This window comes from Zootoca vivipara, chromosome 11 (genome assembly GCF_963506605.1).
Source record: "Zootoca vivipara chromosome 11, rZooViv1.1, whole genome shotgun sequence".
Lineage (NCBI taxonomy): Eukaryota > Metazoa > Chordata > Lepidosauria > Squamata > Lacertidae > Zootoca > Zootoca vivipara.
In genome coordinates, this window is record NC_083286.1 from 59,008,160 (window position 1) to 59,030,207 (window position 22,048).

Sequence of the window (22,048 nt, forward strand, 5' to 3'; positions counted from 1 at the left end):
TGTGAAAAGTTCCCGTCCTTCTGTGTTGCCCAGATCCAGAAGAGGGATGAAACAAGCAGAGCAGTGGCAGACTGCATTAAGCTATAGTTTCTGATTGCTTGGGAAAAAAGGAGGAAGAGAATCAGCAACTGATTCATGCAGTAAGACAGGCATCCCCAAACTTTGGCCCTCCAGATGTTTTGGAATACAATTCCCATCTCCCCCGACCACTGGTCCTGTTAGCTAGGGATCATGGGAGTTGTAGGCCAAAACATCTGGAGGGCCGCAGTTTGGGGGTGCCTGCAGTAAGACCTACCAGGGATGAGCTGCTGTGCTCATTACGCCTGACACTCAGCCAAGTCTGTGAAGATTTTTGCTAATAAAGAGTTAATTCCAACTTTGAAGTGTGTGATTTACTGCCAGTGGTCTGACTCAGTATAGGGCAACTTCCTATGTTCCTTCCTATTATGTGCTCACATGTGCTCACATGCTCCCTAAAAGTGTGCTTTCTCAGTATTCCTCAGCTGAAATAAAATGCATGGGTGCTGTAGCGTTCCCTGTCTTGAATAAGTTGCTGGTTACGCCGGCTCCCTCGGCCAATAATGCGAGATGAACGGCGCAACCCCGAGTCATCCGCGAGTGGACCTAATGGTCAGGGGTCCCTTTACCTTTACCTTCACTATACAGGTTACAATGTAGGGGAACATGTCCAACAGATTCTGCTGTTCTAGCTTCACACAGACATGTTGGTTCATTAACTGGGGTCTTATTAAATCATCTGTTGAACAGTGCTCAGTAACTCTGTCTCTCTTGAAACTTTGTAACTCAACCCCACAACTTGCTGTTCCATAGCAGAAGCTGCATGGGGGCTTGGGGCTTGAGAACAATGCTACCACCACCCGCAGAGGCAGAAGGTTACTGCTGCTTCAAGGCAGCCATGTCTCCTGTGGAAGCAGATGGTGTAGAACCAGTAGCTGCAACTGTTTCCAAGACAAGCAGGAGCTCCAATTGGACAGCAGGGGGGGGGGGCTGGCTGATGGGGAGGGGCTGTTGTGGTGGCAGTCTGAGAGGGGCTTTGACTACAGCCTTGAGCAGCAAAAAAAAAAATCTGGACTGGATTTCGGACCCAACCTGCAGAGGGTTTTGCATATGACTACTGGAAGATGAAGCTTCTCCATTTGCTTGGGTTCATGGTGGCAGCAAGGAGCAGGGGAGGGGGGTGGTCAGCTCAGTGAGAGAGGGAGTGGGGAGCAAGTGGGGAGCACCAGCAATGTCATGCAGGCAGGGGGAGTCTGCAGGAAGGGAGATGGTAGACAAAATATAGCAAAAGCTCCGAAGAAGTACCTGTCAAATTTGGTGGTGGTGGTGTTGTTACCAAAAAGAAACTATGAAAATAAAATAATAAAAGCAACTATTAAATACCCTTTCCTTGGGGAAAACAAACAAACAGTTCCCAAAGGTCTGTCAGAATAGAATGGTCTTCACTGCTTGCAGAAGGACAACAAGGAAGGAGCCAGCTTAGGTTACCTAGGAAGGCAGCTGCAAAGTCTGAGGGCAGCCACAAAGAAAATCCTCTTCTGCATTCCCACCAAGTGGGCCTGGGAGGGTGGCAGGACTGAGAGAAGGGCCTTCCCCCAAAGATCTCAGTGCCTGAACATGTTTGTATGGGATAATATGGTTTTCCAGTTAGCCTGGGACTAAGCTGAATCAACCCAAACGTCTATATGGTTCAGTCTCCTGTTCCCTACAGTGGCCCATTGGGTGTTTCTAGGAAGCACACAGGGCTTGAAGTCAACTGCCCTTGTTGGCCATTGATTCCTAGCAACAGATACTTAGCACATCCCCACTGCCATTGAATCTCTCTTTCATGTCACCAGGGAAGAGGATCAGTTGAAATCTGATGATGGGTTTATAACGCATGGTGTCTCAAAATGGTGCTTTTAAATAACAATATGGAACAGTCTCGTTTGCTTCCTCTTGGCTAACATTAAAGGTGTTTCTGCATTATTGCAATAGTAAATAGATTGTTTATTTGATTGAGGGGAGGGGAGGTTGAAAAAAGTATCAAAGTCTCCATGTCCTTAGGACTCCTTTGCACTTCCTTAGGGGTTTGGATGTATTAGTATGTTGTTGTTTTCATCCTTACATTAATTTGATCCATTCTTTTAGAACATATGTACCACACAGCAAAAAAAAATGTATTATTGGTTTATAAATTACACTTGTTGTTTCGGGGCGATAAACAGAATGATGAATGCAGTCTTTGTTCAATCACCTTTTTATTCATGAAAGGCAAAGGCACAGATTCTGAAAACATTTATCTACATCAGGAATAAGCCATAAACCTTTCAGAAACGCTCCGAGTAATCCAGGAAGGAGCTACTGATTACTGTCATAACAAAGGAGATTCAATAATGCTAATGACTTTTCTTATGATAATCAATAACACACTGGAAGCTGCTTGAATCTTAACATATTCCCTTTGCTGCCACCCTCTTATGTTTAACAAAATAAACATGGATGGGAGGCACGTACTGAGCCCAGTGAAGCAAAAAAGAGGTAAAGATTGACAACCTCCAGGGCGTATGTTTGTGTGTGTGATGGCTTCACACCTGTAATTCATGAGGCTGAACCCAACTTTGAGAACCAAAAGCTCCCCAGATTGCAAGCTAGGGACACTTTCATGCAAAAAACCCACCCATCTATGACAAAATATGGCCTGAACTCCGCCATGTCTTGTGGCTAGAGATGGTCAAATCTGTCCATTCTTGTTTCTTTTCCTTTATCATTTTTCTAATCTTAAAATCAGTTTGCTGCATTTGTTTGTGATTTTCTTTTACATCATTATACACTTTTGCCTAATATGCACATTCCTGCAAGCAATTTGCTCTGAAATTATGCATTTCTGTCTATCAAGATAACCAGGTGACTGGCTATCTAAAAACTGCAATTTTTTTTTAAAGCAGGAGCAATTAGAATAAGATCTATTATTTGATTATTGATGCAAACCTCTGGAATGTATTTTGTATAGCTAAGCCTTTACCTCTATCTTCAGTACATGGTAATTTTTTTTATTGCTATGGCTAGCAGCTGATGCAAATAAAGATTCTTCTGATCTGATCTATGCCTTTCTATATGCTATTTTCACAAATGCACACATGGTTATGTCCAATTATACACACTTTTTGTAAATATGGTGTGGTTAATAGTGTCACCATATTTCAAAAAGTGAAAATCCACTCTCAAAAGCTGCTGAGCATTTTTTTTTACTAATGTTGCTGAGCTTCTTTTGGGGGGTAGGGGTTTGAGCATTCTTAATTTTGCCCAAAGTTGGTGACCTTTTTCCTTTTCCTTTCCTTTTCTTTTTTTTGCAAAATCTTCACGAAAAATGAAGTTCTTGAGCTTTGACAGGACATTACAGTGATTTCCGCCCAGACACTGTTTCCGATGGACGAATCCCGGCTATGTTTGGGAAATTCTGGATGTATGGCAACCCTATATACTACAGCAACAGAACGCTTGGATGAGTCTCGGGGCAGATTTTGCATTTTGTGTACTATCTGAGAAGTAAAGGTCACCTAACAATGTGGCCTTTGTTACCAGTTCGAATAGGAGCAAATTTCTCTCCCATCTCTAATAGCAAGCTAGGGTCACTTTTATTTTATTTTCATTTATTTGCTGTTTATAAAAGCATTTTTTTCTACCGCTATCTCATATATCATGGCAGTGTGTAAAAACAGCACAGAACTATTATTAAAATGGTTGGCGACTCAATAACTTTTTCAGCAACTTCAAAGGACTGTCGGGGGGGGGGGGATGCCGTATCCTCTACCATGAAAAATGATGACTTCAGCTTTTCAGTGGTCTCCCACAAGCAGAACATGGTCAGCATGCCATGTATTGTGGCCTGACTATTTCTGCAGTCCCAGGCATGAAGAAGAAGAAGAAGAAGAAGAAGAAGAAGAAGAAGAAGAAGAAGAAGAAGAAGAAGAAGAAGAAGAAGAAGAATTTATTATTTATACCCCGCCCACCATCTGGCTGGGTTTCCCCAGCCACTCTGCTTGGTGGCTTCCAACAGAAAAATAAAATAAAAAAAGTGTTCTGTTGAACTCTTGATGGACTGCCACGAGGATATATCCTTCGCTCAATTAATATTGTGCTTCCTACATTATGGAGCTGGAGTCCTCATTTGTTCAGCATGCATCTCTCTCAACCTGCCCTGCGACATGTTCCTCCTGTCTCTTGCTACATGACAAGCAGACTGGTGTGTGGGTTGCAGGCATTCTTTGAATTGCAAGGACCTGTCCCAATATGTGACCAAACACCATGATCTCTAGCCTTGTCAGGCTGCCGCTAGACAAACGAGCACAGCTGGGATGTGGTTAATAAGCGAAATCCAGTTCATAGCCATTAGCAACCTGTTTGTTTGTTTTCCTTTCTGGCAACCTTGCAGAATTCACATTCCAAGTCACCCAGCGATCTGTTCCATTCATATAGCAAATCTTTCTCAGTCATAGTGTAACAGCAATATGTTAAGGCTAACATGAACACATCAGCATATTCACAAAATCGTTTTGCCTGAGCTTCCTGATTCTGAAATTCTTTTAACTTAAATTTATATATCAGGGGTGGCAACTCCCAAAAGACTGTGATCTACTCACAGAGTTTTTTAAAAAAAATGGCAGTGATCTACCCCCCTTTTTGGGGTTCAGGTCAAAGTTGTTGAACTTTTTTTAGGAAGGAGGAAGACTGATGGGGGGGGTTCAGGTCAAAGTTGTTGAGTTTTTTTCAGGGAGCAGGTAAAATGTTGAGCTTTTCTTAGGGGAGCCACAGTTGGTCAGCTTCTTTGTGGGGAGCCAATGATCTACCAGTGATCTACTGCAGACATCCAGTGATTTACCGGTAGATCACGATCTACCTGTTAGACATGCCTGTTCTATATCATTAGAAGTCAGAAGTAGGTTCAGCTGGAGCCCCGTTCCTGTGTTAGGGTATTAGGGTATTAGAGTTGGGGTTTCTTAGGGAGTAATTAAGCTGATGGTTGTGTAGATGTTCGATTTCGTTGTTCTGCATGGGACAATGATGATAAAGATTATCATATCGTATCGTATGTGTTGTTATTCACATGTTGGGGCAACTCACAATTTGAAATTGGATTGGGACCACACTTCTCGTCCTGCCTGTGACACCACACTGCAGCACCAGCTCTGCCTTCTCATGCATTGAGCGCTTTTGCCTGTAGGGGAAGCCTTACCCGTGAAGAAGGGGTGCACACAAGGGATGCGCACAACAGAGAATCTCACTCAGCTGGGCATCTTGATCCCAAGGGCAAGCAACTGCTCAAGTGCAGGGAATTTCTTGCAGACAGCTGCAAGGGCATAGCTGTCAAGTTCTCACTTTTTAAAGGGAAATTCCCTTATGCTGAATAGGCTTCCTCGTGAGAAAAGGGAAAACTTGACAGCTATGTGCAAGGTGGTGTTGTGGGTGCGGTGAGAGGTGCACCACCCTGTGGCTTAAAACTGATTGTTCTACACATGAGTAACAATATGAGTGAAGCTCAGGAGAGCTTCTAAGAGACATAATGGGTCTCTATATATCAGTGATGTCCAAACTTTTTTCAAAGAGGGCCAGACTTGATGAAGTGAAGGGCCATGAGGGCCAACCAAAGGGCCAACCAAAGTTGTTGGCCTTTTTTTAGTATTGAAGTTGTTGAAGGTTTTTGGGGGGATTTTACCCCAGGAAATAAACTGCCACAGGGCCCAGATTAAACCAACCGGCGGGCCGGATTAGGCCCCCGAAACAGACTTTGAACATGCCTGCCATATACCAATGGACATTTCTTTGGGGAAGCAAAGGCTTTTCAGTAGGAAGGAAGAAGTAAAATAAATAAATAAGACCAGTGAACATTCCCTAAGGGAGTGGGACCCAATACTTGATTCCAGGGCCGTTTTAAGCAAATCCAGTGCCGTGGCACAAAGGTCCCTTCGGCACCCCCTCCCTTTCCCCAAGCTGCTCTCTCTCGCCCTGGTTCAGGGTCCCCAGCATCACCAGCCCAGGCCTCCAACCGCCCCTCACCTGCTGCCCGGTGTCCCACTGCCAGGTCACGCCGACCCCTCTCTACCCCAGCCAGGGCGTGGGCAGCTCCCCAGCTCCCGCCACCTCCCCGGCCTGGAGGCTGCGTGGCCCAGCGGCTGCCATCCGCACCGGAGGAAACAAGCATGAGCGGTGAATTCTGGGTCCTGCAGTGCGCCACTTGTTCCCCGGCCAGCTGACCAGTCCACCGCTGCCTCCGCCTGTGCTCTCTCACTGTGCTCCCAGCAGCCCGAGGAACAGAAGGCGGTTGCCATGCCACCGCTTGTGCCCCAGGAGTGGTGGTGGTGGGGCGGCGGGCACCAGATGTGGAGGAGACCCCTCAGGAGCCACTCCCGCCACCACCGCTCCCACAGGCAACAGCGGCTCGGCGGGCAGCGGCTGAGGGAATTCCCGCGGGCCGAAGGAGAGGAGGAAGCGGCAGAGCCATAGGGCTCAGACATCAGCTGTCTGGCAGACGCAGCAGCGCCCCTGGTGGCCAGGCGACCTGGCGCATTGCGCCACCCAGCCCAGGCCTAGAGACGGCCCTGCTTGATTCTCTCATCAGCTGCTGTTGGCCAATCCTTATACACACAGGTCCCACTTTCCAAATGCTCACTATGTGAAAATTTGCTCAGCCGAACACACTGAATTAGTACCCAAACCTCACTATACGCACCACAGATTCAGATATCTGAACAATTTACATTTTTTTCTTTCTTGTTTGCCTTTGGCTGGTTGACTGGGGAACTGTCATAATCTTTAGTAAGGTTTCAAAGGGTTTCCCTTTCTTTCTTTCTTTCTTTCTTTCTTTCTTTCTTTCTTTCTTTCTTTCTTTCTTTGGTTTGTGTGTGTCAAAATTCTATGGCCTGGAAAACATAATAACATTTCCCATAGGAATCAATCTTTTTTTCCTTTTTTCTTCAGAGTCCTATGCCTTGGGCCTTTCTTAAGGTCCAAAGATTGTATACTCACGGGGATGTTAGATAGAGGACCTTAGGTAAGAGACAGGGAAATGTCAGTCTCCCAGGGTGAGAGGCTATTATCTTCTGTGGGTGGTAAGGGCTAAAAATTACTGCTTTAAGAGGGGGTTCTGTATTCTACTTATTTTATTTGTATTTTTGGTAGCCACTATTTTATTAGAGGACAAGATGGTTGGACAGTGTTCTCGAAGCTACGAACATGAGTTTGACCAAACTGCGGGAGGCAGTGCAAGACAGGAGTGCCTGGTGTGCTATGGTCCATGGGGTCACGAAGAGTCGGACACGACTAAACGACTAAGCAACAACATTTTATTGTATTGGGGGGGGGATCTCAATACCAGAAAAGGGGAAATTGTTGACTCGTTATGCAAATTATCACGAAATGAGCAATTTCCAGAGAACATGTCCCCCCGAAAGAAGCTGCAAGTACATAATAAGCAGTCTGACCTAGATTAAAGCATTTATATACATTCATTTCAATGAGCTTGAGAACATCAACATGTGATGAATTGTGGCCTCCAGTATCCCATCATTGCTCATTTGTGAGTTAAGGTGTAATGAGGATATACCATAAACCCAATTATACCAGTTACTTCTCCAACAACAGTATCTGGATGTTTAAAGTGTTCTAACTCTTCTCTCAAGCCAGCCTACCTCTCCAGGATTAAAGTACAACTCTTTAAACTGATGTGATCTTTCTTCCCCCCTTGGTCTGTATAGCCGGTAATGCTGACTCAGTAATCATTCTTGCACAATATATTTCCCCGTGACCTTAAAGGTGAGAGTACAATAATAAATGGAATGGGTTTGTGAATAAAACTGTCTCTGGAATTAGCTATTACATCCGCGTGAATATACCACGGTGAATTTATGATGATTAATGGTATTACGATGAACACCGAAGCACGTAATAATGATTTGCTACTTATTATAAAGTGTTGCCAATATTCTGTACACCCAAGTGACACAAAATGCAAGAAATCCATTGGAGAAAAACACACTCTCTTAAGCAAACAATAGGGACAAAAGGATGAATCTTGAAGTAGTTAAAGGTGGCAAAGGGGCATCAAACTCTTTGAATGTCCACCAGGTTCCATTACAGTTACAGACGTATCTGTCAATTTCAGTTTCTCATTTTTATACCTTGAGTCTGGCTCTCCACATTGCCACATCATTTAAACTCATCATCAGTTTTCTCCCAATATGAACATTCTTCTTTGAAGTTTTGTCTCATGGTCACATTTTGCAAAGTGATGCCCCAAACATAGGGGACCCAAATGGCGCTGTGGTTAAACCACTGAGCCTAGGGCTTGCTGGTCAGAAGGTCGGCGGTTTGAATCCCTGTGACGGGGTGAGCTCCTGTTGCTTGGTCCCAGCTCCTGCCAACCTAGCAGTTCGAAAGCACGTCAAAATGCAAATAGATAAATAAGAACCGCTACAGCGGGAAGGTAAACGGTGTTTCCGTGTGCTGCTCTGGTTCGCCAGAAGCAGATTTGTCATGCTGGCCACATGACCCGGTAGCTGCACACCATCTCCCTCAGCCAAAAACGTGATATGAGCACCGTAACCCCAGAGTCGGTCACGACTGGACCTAATGGTCAGGGGTCCCTTTACCTTTACCTTTTTACCCCAAACATAATGCTATGAACTGGGAGTGGACACACAGAACAAGTTGTTCCAATTTTGAAACCAACACAATGTGTTTGGAGAAATTATCTCACACACGTGATCTGAGCCAAAAGGCTGAGAAGCAATGTGGAAATTCTCTTTGGGGGTTCAACATGGAGCCTCACAAATTGGTAACTGGCCAGACTCTTTTCAGCAATGCCTTTCAGGACAGAGTCCAGAGAGCTTTTGAGCATCTTCCTTCTGTTACCAACCACCTTCTGTCACCCCATCACTTTACCATGACGTATCCAATGGCTGTCCTTGCAAACACTTACTCAACCCATACCCCGCCCCTTACATGCAGACTCCCTCCTTGCATCGTATCTGGGGTGGTTTTTTCACTCTGATCAGACCCTCCATTAGTCCCTATTTTCCAGGGACATCCCTGATTTAGAGAAGCCATCCTGGTTTCTGATTTGATCCCACTTTACCTTAGGGTGTCCCTATTTTCATTGGAGAAATGTTGGAGGGTACGGAGTTATCCAACCCCCCAGGTCGTCTGAAGTCAATCCTGTATAGGGAAGTTTAATATTTTATTATATGTGTTGGAAGCCCTCCAGAGTGGCTGGGACATAAATAGTAAAATTATCATTATGAAATGGGACACCCCTGGTTCTTACCAGGCTGCACTACTGACACTGGCCTCGCTGATAACAGATTTTGAAGAATTGTTTCACCTCAGCTGGATGCTGGTCTGTTTCTCAGCATAAATAAATCCTTAAATGGCTTGGGAATGTGATACCAAAAGGGCAGGGTGCTCCTATAAAGATCCAGCCATTAAGAGTGGCCTCAGAGTCCCTGGCAAGTGTCCCCCATAACTGTAGCCTATTGTCAGTGCTGCTGGAACCAGTGAATGGCACCTGGATGGAGAGGGGAAGGGGCCATAGGCTTCCTCTCCTCCTTTGTCAACTAAGCAGAGATGGAGGAGCCTTTTCAGTAGTGGCTCCACATCTGTGGAATGGCTTGCTTTACCTCAACTTTGTTTCTTTTAATTTCAGGTGAATACCCTTTTTATGGTCAGGATTTTGGAGCCTGGTTAAGTCATTTTTAAGGATTCTGCTGATTATATTTCATGTAACTTAATTATAATTGTTGTTGTTGTTTAGTCGTTTAGTTGTGTCCGACTCTTCGTGACCCCATGGACCATAGCATGCCAGGCACTCCTGTCTTCCACTGCCTCCCGCAGTTTGGTCAAACTCATGTTCATAGCTTCGAGAACACTGTCCAACCATCTTGTCCTCTGTCATCCCCTTCTCCTAGGACCATAATTACTGGACCATAAAGAAGGCTGATCGTTGAAGAATTGATGCTTTCAAATTATGGTGCTGGGGGAAACTCTTGAGAGTCCCATGGACTGCAAGATGATCAAATCTATCCATTCTGAAGGAAATCAGCCCTGAGTGCTCATTGGAAGGACAGATCCTGAAGCTGAGGCTTCAAGACTTTGGCCACCTCATGAGAAGAGAAGATAACCTGGAAAAGACCCTGATGTTGGGAAAGATTGAGGGCACAAGGAGAAGGGTACGACAGAGGACGAGATGGTTGGACAGTGTTCTCAAGGCTACCAACATGAGTTTGACCAAACTGCGGGAGGCAGTGGAAGACAGGAGTGCCTGGCATGCTATGGTCCATGGGGTCACGAAGAGTCGGACACGACTAAACAACTAAACAACAACAAGAATTATAATTATTTTAATATTTTGCTTATTATGTTTTGTTTGATGTTACATTAAGTCCATGGCTCCATATCCTTTGGACATGATGCCGAAATATATGTTTGTGATATATTTCTAAATATTCAAAAACTGACAATAAAAAATCAGTCTTTCCACCTATGCATCTCTTACTGAGCCAGGTTCCAGATTCTCCCCTTTTGTGCAAATGTTTTGAGCAATGCAAAATGGAAGCTTACTATTTTCACCGATTTTGGGGTACTCCTTGCAAATAATATATATATATATATATATATATATATATATATATATATATATATATACACACACACACACACACACACACACAATTTTTCATTTTTTTATGTGTGATTCTTGATGGGATGACATAGTGCAACAGGATGAAGTAATACCCATAAGGAAATAGTGCTGAATTAAACTTAAAAGGCCAGAATTCACATCACCTAAAGTTTTTTTTTTTTAAGGAGGAGAAACAGAAGTGGTCTACTTTCAGTGCAACTTTAATCTATAGGAAACCCTTATGCTTCAATAATGGCCACATTATTCACTATAGAGTTTCTCTTTCATTTAAACTGCAGAGATTGGAATTATGCCAACATGACTTTTAACTCTTTACCAAACAGTTGTTAAACCCATGGCAGTGGTAATAAAAAGTCCTCCGTATTTAATCTCACATTCCCTCTTTTGTCTCTGTGCTCTGGAATCCTGTGGATTCTGTCCCAGGGATATGAAGCAAGTAATATTGGTTGCCTGAGTTACAGCTGTTATTGGCAATAGATTGTCCTTCCCAGAGTAAGTAATGGGCACCTTATATCACTCCTCCTGTATGTTCCCCGATGCTATAAAAATCCACATCTACATTGTACCAACAATGCTTTATTCACTCTGGGTGCTGGGCTCAGATAATAACATTTTAAATTGGAGAACTCTAATTTAATCAGTTAACTTGTGAAGCCCTTACGCAGCTGACCAACTGTCAGCCTTCTGATTTAGGAGTGAGTTCACATTTATAACCTAGCTTTAAAACCAGGAGACAAAAAGAAAGTGAAGAGAATAAGACACCCTTGCAACAGGCTGCTAAAATGTCCTGAATGGCATTGCAAGAAGTTGAAAGAAAACCTGATTCCCTTTCCAAAATCTTAGGAGCTATTTCAGCAAAAGGAAATCTTTATCAGCCCCTAGGCTTACCAAAATGAGTGAAAGCAGCTTCTTGAATGATTAAAAGAAACCTCCTTCCAAAATTACAACTACTCTGGCCCTCTTCAGAAATGTATTCAGATATGTGGACTCTATTTTTATTTTTTGTTATTTACTCACCACTCACATTACACTCCCAAGGTGGATTGTTGTTGTTGTTTAGTCGTTTAGTCGTGTCTGACTCTTTGTGACCCCATGGACCATAGCACGCCAGGCGCTCCTGTCTTGCACTGCCTCCCGCAGTTTGGTCAAACTCATGTCCGTAGCTTCATGGATCAATGCCTTGTCGTGGCGAAGGGGCTTGAATAACTCAGAGAAGCTATGAGCTATGCCATGCAGGGCCACCCAAGATGGACAGGTCATAGTGGAGAGTTTTGACTAAATGTGATCCACCTGGAGAAGGAACTGGCAAGCCACTCCAGTATCCCTGCCAAGAAAACTCCATGGACAAAGACAACAAGGTGGATTACAGCATGGAATTAAAAACAAAACAACTTACCATCACAGAAATAACAGGAGTCCTAAAAAGATACCCTTTAGTGGCCCAAAGGTAAAGAGGTGAATCTTCAACATTTCCTGACAAGGCTAGGCCAAGCCATTTTGGCATCAGAGGTGAACCACAAAATGGCACCCAGCCTCCCTATCAGGGAAGAAGGGGTGAGTGAAGATCTTCATAAGGAACAATGAGGGAGAGGGAAACAACAGTAACCTTATAGACTGTTATAGACAGTCTGTTATAGACTGCCAAGTCAAAGATATAGTAGTCAAAAAGTTGGACAAGGTGACCCTTGGGCTCTCTTCCAACACTATTTTATTTTTTATTTATTGAATTTATATACCTTGGTTGTCAAACGGCTTGGTTCCTGAAGAAACCAACTCCCAAATGCTGCAAATCCGGAAGTAAGTGTTCCGGGTTCCGAATGTTTTTTTGGAAGCCGAACGTCCGGCGCTGCTTTCACGACTTCCAATTGAGTGCAGGAAGCTCCTGCAGCCAATCGGAAGTCACGGCTTGGTTTTCGAACGGTTCCGGGAGTCGAACGGACCCCCGGAATGGATTAAGTTTGGCATTATGTACCACTGTACCGCCCAGACCAAGAGGTCTCAGGGTGGTTCACAGAAAATATCACAATATTTAAAAACAAAACAAGAACAGTAACTCAATATCATCTCCCCCCAAATAATAATAATAATAATAATAATAATAATAATAATAATAATAATAATAATAATAATAATAGAGCCACATTTTAAAAGTGTATAGGATGCCAATCAAGTCAACCAATAGCCTGGTTAAAAATGAATGTTTTTGCCTGGTACCTAAAGGTGTATAATGAAGGTGCCAGACAAACTTCCCTGGGGAGAGTGTACCCCAGATGGGGAGCCACTGCAGAGAAGGCCCACAGAATCTACAATTCTATGCCTCTATGAACAAAGGCGGGAGGAGACCAGCAGTGCCTCCTATTCTTCAAGAGGTCACTGCAGAGGTGGGATTGTGGGGTCTGCTGAGCAGGTAGGAGATTCGACCTCCGAGGATTATATTGCAGTCATCACTGCCATCACAATGCATTCCACTGCTCCAGTGGATCCTGCCTCCCAAGGTGGCCTCCTCACCTTGTATCATGGGTGGGCTGGCCCTGTTTGCTGGAAATTGTATGATGGAGGTGCCAGACTCGCCTCTGTGGGTAGGGAGTGCCACAGCTTAGGAGCCAGCAGGGAGAATGCCTTCTCACGGGCCACAACCATCCCAAGCCCCTGAGGGTTGGAGGGACTTCCAAGAGAGCTGTCTCTGCTGATCTTTGCACCCGAGTCTGTGGGGAAGGAGATGATGCTTCAGGTATTTGGGGATTGGTTCATTTGGGCTTTAAACATAAATGTAAGGACCATGAATTGTGATTGGAAACGTACCGAATGTGAAGCCCTAACTCTCCAAACTTAGTTACAGGTGGGTAGCCGTGTTGGTCTGAGTCGAAGCAAAATAATAATAAAAAATTCCTTTAGTAGCACCTTAAACACCAACTAAGTTTATATTTTGGTATGAGCTTTCGTGTGCATGCACACGAAAGCTCTCCAAACTTAGTTGGTCTCTAAGGTGCTACTGGAAGGATTTTTTATATACAGTGGTACCTCGGTTTATGAACACAATTGGTTCCGGAAGTCTGTTCATAAACTGAAGCGTTCATAAACTGAAGCGAACTTTCCCATGGAAAGTAATGGAAAGTGGATTAATATGTTCCAGACGGTCTGTGGAGTACTTAAACTGAAGCGTTCATAAACTGAAGCGAAATTTCCCATTGAAAGTAATAGAAAGTGAATTAATCCGCTCCAGATGGGTCCGTGGCGTTCGTAAACCGAAAATTTGTAAACCGAGGTGTTCGTAAACTGAGGTTCCACTGTATATATTTTGTTTCTCCAACAGCAGCCATTGCCTCAGGAGCTGTGTGTGGCTGCCCCGTGTGGTAAACCACTTAACTGCAGGTAACAGTTTATGCAGATAGCAGTTAGCTGGGTGGAGGACAAAGAGGGGTATGTCAAGGTGTGTGCAAACTAGCCCTACTGCACAAAGGTAAATGTTATATCAGTTGCTCCTCTCACTTGTCTCTGGTCTTGCCCACTACTGGCATGCTACCCTCAGTCGGCTGTCCAAAAGAGAAGGTAGCTCTCAGGATGTAAAGGATTCCCCAAGCCTGTTCTTGCAGGACGTCAGCGCCTTGTGAGGTTTCATTAGTGAACTCATCCCTGTTTGCAGTGGAGAGATGCTGCTTCTCACTCCTGGACACTGTTGCTACTCTGCTGGCCTGTTTTCGTACTGAGGTCTAGCATCTTAACATGGCTTTTGCTTCTTCTTCTTCTGGTTCCCTAACTTTGAGATTCAAATGGCTGCTGAAAACCAGAGTTGCCCCATTCTCTAGTGTGCCTGGGAGAGCAAACAGTGGCTTGCTGAGGCTTGCCCTTGTTCAGCACTCCCAGCAGCGCTGGTGCAATGTGGGGTGCAGTTGACAACAATAAGGATGTGGGGCTTCCAATCTGTTCACCTTGAAAAGGGTTCTTGAGTATTCCAGCTGAATGCTTGAGCCTATTTTCTTTCTTTCTTTCTTTCTTTCTTTCTTTCTTTCTTTCTTTCTTTCTTTCTTTCTTTCTTTCTTTCTTTCTTTCTTTCTTCTCCTTCCTTCCTTCCTTCCTTCCTTCCTTCCTTCCTTCTAAATACTGTTTTTATTTATTTTCATGGTACAGAAAATAAATTTTGAGAAAACAATCGTTACAACAGTACACAGCAAATAACTTCAGGTAGGTAGCTGTGTTGGTCTGACGCAGTCGAAATAAATAAATATTTTATTTTTTAAAAAATTTCCAGTAGAACCTTAGAGACCAACTAAGTTTGTTCTGGGTATAAGCTTCTGTGTGCATGCACACTTATCTGACCAAATAACTTGTCTCAGGGTGTCATAAGATTCCTATGACAATGGAAACGGGATCGCTTATCCATCCCATGTCTGAAACAAACCTCAATCCAGCAAAAATTCTCATTGTTGCATTTGTAACCCACCCCCTTTGCATTGCAATGAATGGGGTGGAATGTTGCAATAACAATGTAATTTATGAAACAGACATAATTAATCAGGCATGGGCAGTGAGACAAATAATGTAGTTTGAGGCAGAAGACAAATTGCAGCAGAATGGAAACAGTACTGCTGCATACTGGGCAGCATGTAAAACTACGTCTTCTGGCTTTGACTGCAGCCTGCCACTGACCTATAATCCTAACATCCCAGCAGTAGGGGGGAAGAACACTCCCCTGAAGACTATGACTGTCTACACTGCAGCCTCAACCTCCCCACCTTCCACCTTGTACATTTCTGAGCCTGCTTCAAATATTCTCACAATAAGTCAAGCAGGGGTGCTTGAATAGGCAGTCACCCTTTGTTTGAATTATTGTGAAATTGCAGGAAAGGAGGAGGAAATGTCTCCAAAGTTTCCCCCCCCACTAATTTGGCAGGTACCACAATGGCGTCTCGCAGCCATTAGGAATGATTGCAGGTAAATCTGAACGAAGGGAAACATATGGTCAAAATCACAGACACCGCACAGATAATGAGAGACAACTTAGGCTCCAATTAGGAATGTTCCTGACAATCAGGGACACTTGAGAGAGAGATTTCTTTATTTAGTAATTGATACATTGTGTTCTCCTCTCTGTGCAAAATGGCTTGCTGTAAAAAATTCAGATGCAGAACACAGACGGCAGACAAGCAACAATAACATTTCCTCTATTTTTTTTTTAAACCTGAACATGGCACCTGTTTAAAATGTACCAATAGGAAACTATCAAATCCCAAGGGAGACCTACACAGAGGAAGCTCAGAGAACACTTCGACTCCACAAAAAATTAGGGGTGGGGAAAGGCATATGTTTGATCAATTTATCACAGCAGGTTAACAAAATCCAACACTCCTCAATTTTTTTGTAGTTTGGAACCCCACTTCCGGTCCATTTCTGGGCATCTCTATCTTTTGCGATACATTTTCGATGTGAAAAATGTCCACACAAAGTATGTCTTTTACATAAAATATGCATGCAAAAGTTGTGCAACAAAACTGCACACAGGATATGTGCAAAATGTGTGCCACTGAGAGCTAGTAAGTTAGAGCGGTCTGAGTGTTGGGCTAAGACCTGAGAGACCAGGGTTCAAATCCCACTCCCACAGGCATGAAGCTCATTGAGTGATGATGAGTGAGCCACACTCTCTCAACCTAACGCACCTCACAGTGATGTTCCAAGGGTAAAATGGAAATGAGGACCATGTATGCCACCTTGAGCTCCTTGTAGAGTATATATGTAAAATTATTATTATTATTATTATTATTATTATTATTATTATTATTAGCTGATGGGTCTCAAACCCTTAGTGAGTTAGGGACTTCTCCTGTATGTAAAGACAGGCCCTGGTAGATTGAGCAGAGTTCACCTCCAGAGGCACACTCCATTGTCTCTCCAGGTGCCATCACAAGCCCTTCACCGTAAGGTCCCTGGGCAGGTTACAATACTAAAACACATTATTAAAAACAGTTCAAAATAACTAAATTTTAGGGACGTTTTTAATGTTTGATGCTGTATCGTTTTTAATATTCAATTGGAAGCTGCTGTTTTTAATATTCAATTGGAAACCCAGCCAGATGGACGGGTATTATTATTATTATTATTATTATTATTATTATTATTATTATTTGCATGGAATGCTTTTCATGGGATTGAATGGACAGAATAGGACTGGCTAGACCTATGATTGAATGCTAATAGGTCACAACAGGACAGGCTCACCTCTGCACAATTTCACTTCCAGCTCTCATCCTTAAATTTACACCAAAGGCACAAAGAAATGTGTGGACCCTTTTCCTTAGATGAAGGAATGAGTGGAACAGGCTGGGGTGTGGAACACAGGAAGCAGCCTTATGCCTAGTCAAACCATTGGTCCATGTTGCAGAACAGAGTCTGCACTGACAATCAGCAGCTCTCCAAAGATTCAGGCAGATTATTTCCCCATCCCAGCTGGAAATGTTAGGGGGTTAAACCTGTGACCTTCTTCGTGGGCAATATATCCCCTGCTACAGAGCCATTGCCCCTCTTGGCCACAGCACTTGGTTGGCAGTATTGTTATCTGAAACTTAGGAAGCCTTTCCTATATGCACGAAACAGGGCTTCTCTGCAAAACTATCTCTCTCTCTGTCTCTATTCTATGTTTCAAAGTTGGAAACTCTAGTAAAATATTTAGGGACCCTGCCATTGTGCCGACACATCCCAGCTCTGAGAATCTGACGGATAGCATCTAAATATATCAGTGTCAAGCTTCCCGATACTTTCCCTTTCTTTATCTTGCTAGAACAACTTTCACTTCAGCTGGCCCATCTGGCAGTGCCGCATCCTCTACATTCTATGATGGAAAGTTTTCCTTCTCATTCAGGGTGGGGAGGAGGCACAGGGGGGATTTCTCTACAGACGTAGCATTTGGCTTTTCATTTCCTTCCTTCATTAGGAAAATTAAATGAGTATGAAAGAGTGATGTATAAAGACTCTGTGACAGATCAGAAACCTCTGATGAAATATGAGCACCCGTAATGACCTACACACATGGAACTCTGGCAGAACTGTCAATCACGGGGAGACAAAGGAATTCTTCATCCACCTAATCATGTATCTCTCGTCTAAATAAGGAGGAGGCAAAACAGGGGGGGGGAATATGATTAAGAGTCACTTTCTCTCCTCCCTCCCACAAAAAATGTAGCTTTATCAAAGGTAAAATAAAAAAAAAATCAAGAATATACAATATGTGCATTATTCAACACAGATATATACAATATAAGTTTGGTAGTGAAATAATAATAATAATAATAATAATAATAATAATAATAATAATAGTTTCTTACCTGATGACAATTCCTCTGAAGTTGACAACTTTTGTATTCTGGAAGATCTTTGACCTGCCAGAGGTGTGAGATTTATTTTCCTGGTTGAGATTTGCTCATGGGTGATACCTGAACCTTAAATTTTTTTTAAAAAAAATGCTATTCTATATATATTTATTTTCTTGGCATTTTTATGGCCATGCCTATTGAATATGTTTTTAACTCTTCCTGTTATTTGATTGTTTAAATATTTTCTGTAAGTTGCCTTGGACATCTTCTAGGTGGAAAAAATATTGAGCAGAAATACCTAAAATACAAAAAAAATAAAAAAATCACAACTTGGTAATTAAAAATGAGCTGTTTTCCACAAGAGTGTTGACTTTGTGTCATCATTTTTGGCTTATAGCATCCAAGTTTTCAAATAATTAGACATTTGCTTTTTCTGGCTGCTATTGTCTGTTTCTTTCTCACCTTATCCTATTTCTTATTATTTATTATATTTTCACATCATATTACAGAAGCCAAAGTACAGAAACTGTGTATACATTACTGCAAGAGTTCAATATTCATATACATATTTATAAGCATTTGACTTAACTCAGTGGATATATTTCATTTCCCCCTATAAAGCCTCGAGAAAGAAAAGATACAGAAGAGAAATCAGAGGAAGTAAGAAGATAAAATGTATGGAGAATTGTTATGCTATCCCTGGATGCAGACAATGGAAGGATTTGACAATATGCAACAGAAAGCCAAGGAGCAGCAGTTATGAGATTGGAGCGAGGAACTGTCCATGGTGCTGTGGAATTGTGCTGAAAAGCTGGAAGGCGATAGTGACAGAAGGAAGTATAAACTAGACCTCTAAGAATCTAGAGAGGTATTATGGATGAAAGCCAGATTATCTGAATAGTTCTACATGTGTTTATAAAATGCCATTTCTCCTACTTGTAACATTTGGCAGGTCAAGTCATCTTGGAGGTCTGAGTACAGATCCTGTGGACAAAATGCAAATTACAAAAGAGTTAGGACCGGAAAAGATGTGCTGCTAACAAATATAAACATTACATGCACCAAGCTTCAGTAGGTAGAAACAGTTCTGGGGGCAATGCTAGCTGGATTTTGGCTTCTTAAAGATGGGTCTTGTGGCATTTTGTGTAATGTTTGTTCTACCTACAAAAAGGGGCAAGGGGAGTCTATGTAAAAACAAGCAGAATTCTCACTCCAGGCAGGATGTCTGCATGAAACCTCCACACTACTTCAGCCCTCTTCTATTAGACAGGGGCTGTGTGTGTGTGTGTGTGTGTGTGTGTGTGTGTGTGTGTGTGTGCACGCACTCGCGCTTGCAGGGAGTGTCACCTGTCCAAATATTGACAACTTACCCATTCCCAGCATTCCACAGACAGCTCTGCATCAAGAAAACATCTTCAAACAAGTAGATTTCCAAATGGGTATTCACTGGCTATCCTGACCCATTAAAGGACATCAACATCCTTTTGTCAAATTCCAGGTTTGGGACCAGCCATTGCTGTAAGGTGAAAGCACAGTGACAAACTGATTCATTGTAATCGGATAGCAGGCTCACAACTGTGTTTCAGGTGCAGAATAAATGCCAACCATTGATTTGTACTGGCCGCCAAGCACAGTTGGTTCTGAATTCCTTTAGGCACAGATCAGCACTCACCTCCAGGTTACAAAGAGCCATATCCAAATAGCAGGTACATAGGACCATAGAGACCTGTCTTATCCTGAGTCAGAACTTTGGTCCATTTCACTCATTGACTGGCAGAGGCTCTCCAAGCTTTCAGACTCGGATGTATCCCAGGCTTACCTGGAAATGCCAGGGATTGAACCTGGGACCTACTGCATGCAAAACAGACACTCTATGGCAGTGTTGGCCGAACATAGGCCTCCAGCTGTTTTTTAGACTACAACTCCCATCTTTCCTAGCTAACAGGACCAGTGGTCAGGGATGACTGGAATTGTAGTCCCAAAACAGCTGGAGACCCAAGTTGGGCCAACACAGCTCTATGGACATTCCCCAGCAGGCAAAGCTGAGGTCTCTGGACCTTGCAGAGCTTCCAGCAAATAGTCTTCTCTAAGATAGATACTACTTTGTCAGTGGTCTGACTTCAGCTTATCATCTAGACAGGAAAAGAGGCCTACCTAGTGCCCCAAGCCCCCCTCTCTTAGCTCACTAGAATTTTTAAGAGCTCAAAGTTTGAAGAAGAAGAAAAAACATCCAGCATTCGTGCAATACTTCAGGTTCACCTCTACATTTTCCATATATCAGACAGATGTGGTGAAGGTATGTAGCTAAAGCTCACATCTCCCTCCCCTACACCACCAGCGTGAAACCTGCCTGTGCTAGAGGAATCGTTTCTCAGGGCAGGAAGGTCAGTCAGTCTCCAAGCTCATTTGGTCTTCAGCCTCTCTGCTGAGCCTGCCAACAAAGGTGCCAATTAGTGCCAGTTTTCTGATCTGAGCTGTGTTCAGTGGACTGAGACCAGCAAGGCAGTGCAAGGAGATCATGGAGCAGCCATCACAACAGGAAAGTAGAACTCTTTTTTTTAAAAAAAAAATCACAACTCAACAGAGGGCTCCAAGTAAAGCTGAGAGAGGTACCGGCAAAACTTTTTTTTAAAAAAAATCCCACATCAAAGTAGTAGGAATGCCTGAAGAACCTCAGTGGATTCAAAGATGAACTGGCCTGATCCACATCTCCTGGACTAATGCATGCATGGATAAGAATTTGTTTATTAATACATTTGTTTGGCTATTAAAATGTATCACGATGCATATTTTGAGATAAAACATATCTGGAAATACATACCTATTATGCATTTTTGCGTTTTGCTTTTGCTCATTAACTTTTGGGGACTTATTAAATTAATGCAGAAATGGGATGGAATAAACTTGTGGACAAACACATGCAAAAGCGAAAGGAACAGATGTAGACCGATTGCCCATGCTACTCCTTACTTTAGAATACTGCAGCCTTCTACAAACTTGGGTCACCAGATCTTCTTGACTACAACTCCCATCATCTCCAATAACTGGCCAAGCTGGCTGGGTATGATAAGAGTTGTAGTTCAACAATATCTGGTGACTCAGGTTTGAAGAACTCTGGTATATATGATTCCTCGACCCTCTGTACTCCTTGAAGAGGAGTCCCAAGCTATGTACCTACAAAGGTCCGTATAGTTAAAGCTATGGTTTTCCCAGTAGTGATGTATGGAAGTGAGAGCTGGACCATAAAGAAGGCTGATCACCGAAGAATTGATGCTTTTGAATTATGGTGCTGGAGGAGACTCTTGAGAGTCCCATGGACTGCCAGAAGATCAAACCTATCCATTCTGAAGGAAATCAGCCCTGAGTGCTCACAGGAAGGACAGATCCTGAAGCTGAGGCTCCAATACTTTGGCCACCTCATGAGAAGAGAAGACTCCCTGGAAAAGACCCTGATGTTTGGAAAGATTGAGGGCACTAGGAGAAGGGGACGACAGAGGACGAGATGGTTGGACAGTGTTCTTGAAGCTACGAACATGAGTTTGACCAAACTGCGGGAGGCAGTGGAAGACAGGAGTGCCTGGTGTGCTCTGGTCCATGGGGTCACGAAGAGTTGGACATGACTAAACAGCTAAACAACAACATGTACCTGCTCTTTTAGTGGGAGCGGAACCCCCACCCCCAGAACTGGCAACTTGCCAATTATCTGAACACCGGAACCATGGACCCACAGAGCTGCCATCTTCCCAGGATTCAAACGTGCTCTCATTGATGTCTTCACACAGTGAAACTGTATTTCTCTATAGGTGTATGATGTCATCACATTTACTGTGTGATGATCCCTGAGATCATGCAATGAATGAGAAAGAGGAAGCCCTGTTAACATTGTTGGGTGTTTCTAAGCCCTGCTGTAGATCAGGAGAACAATTATTGTAAGCAGGCATGAGAGGCAAAATAATTAAAATAAAATAAAGACAGGCAGACTAGAGAGAGGATCCCGACTTTTTGCCTTAAATATTATAGGCTCTAGTCTTAACATATGCATGCAGGCACA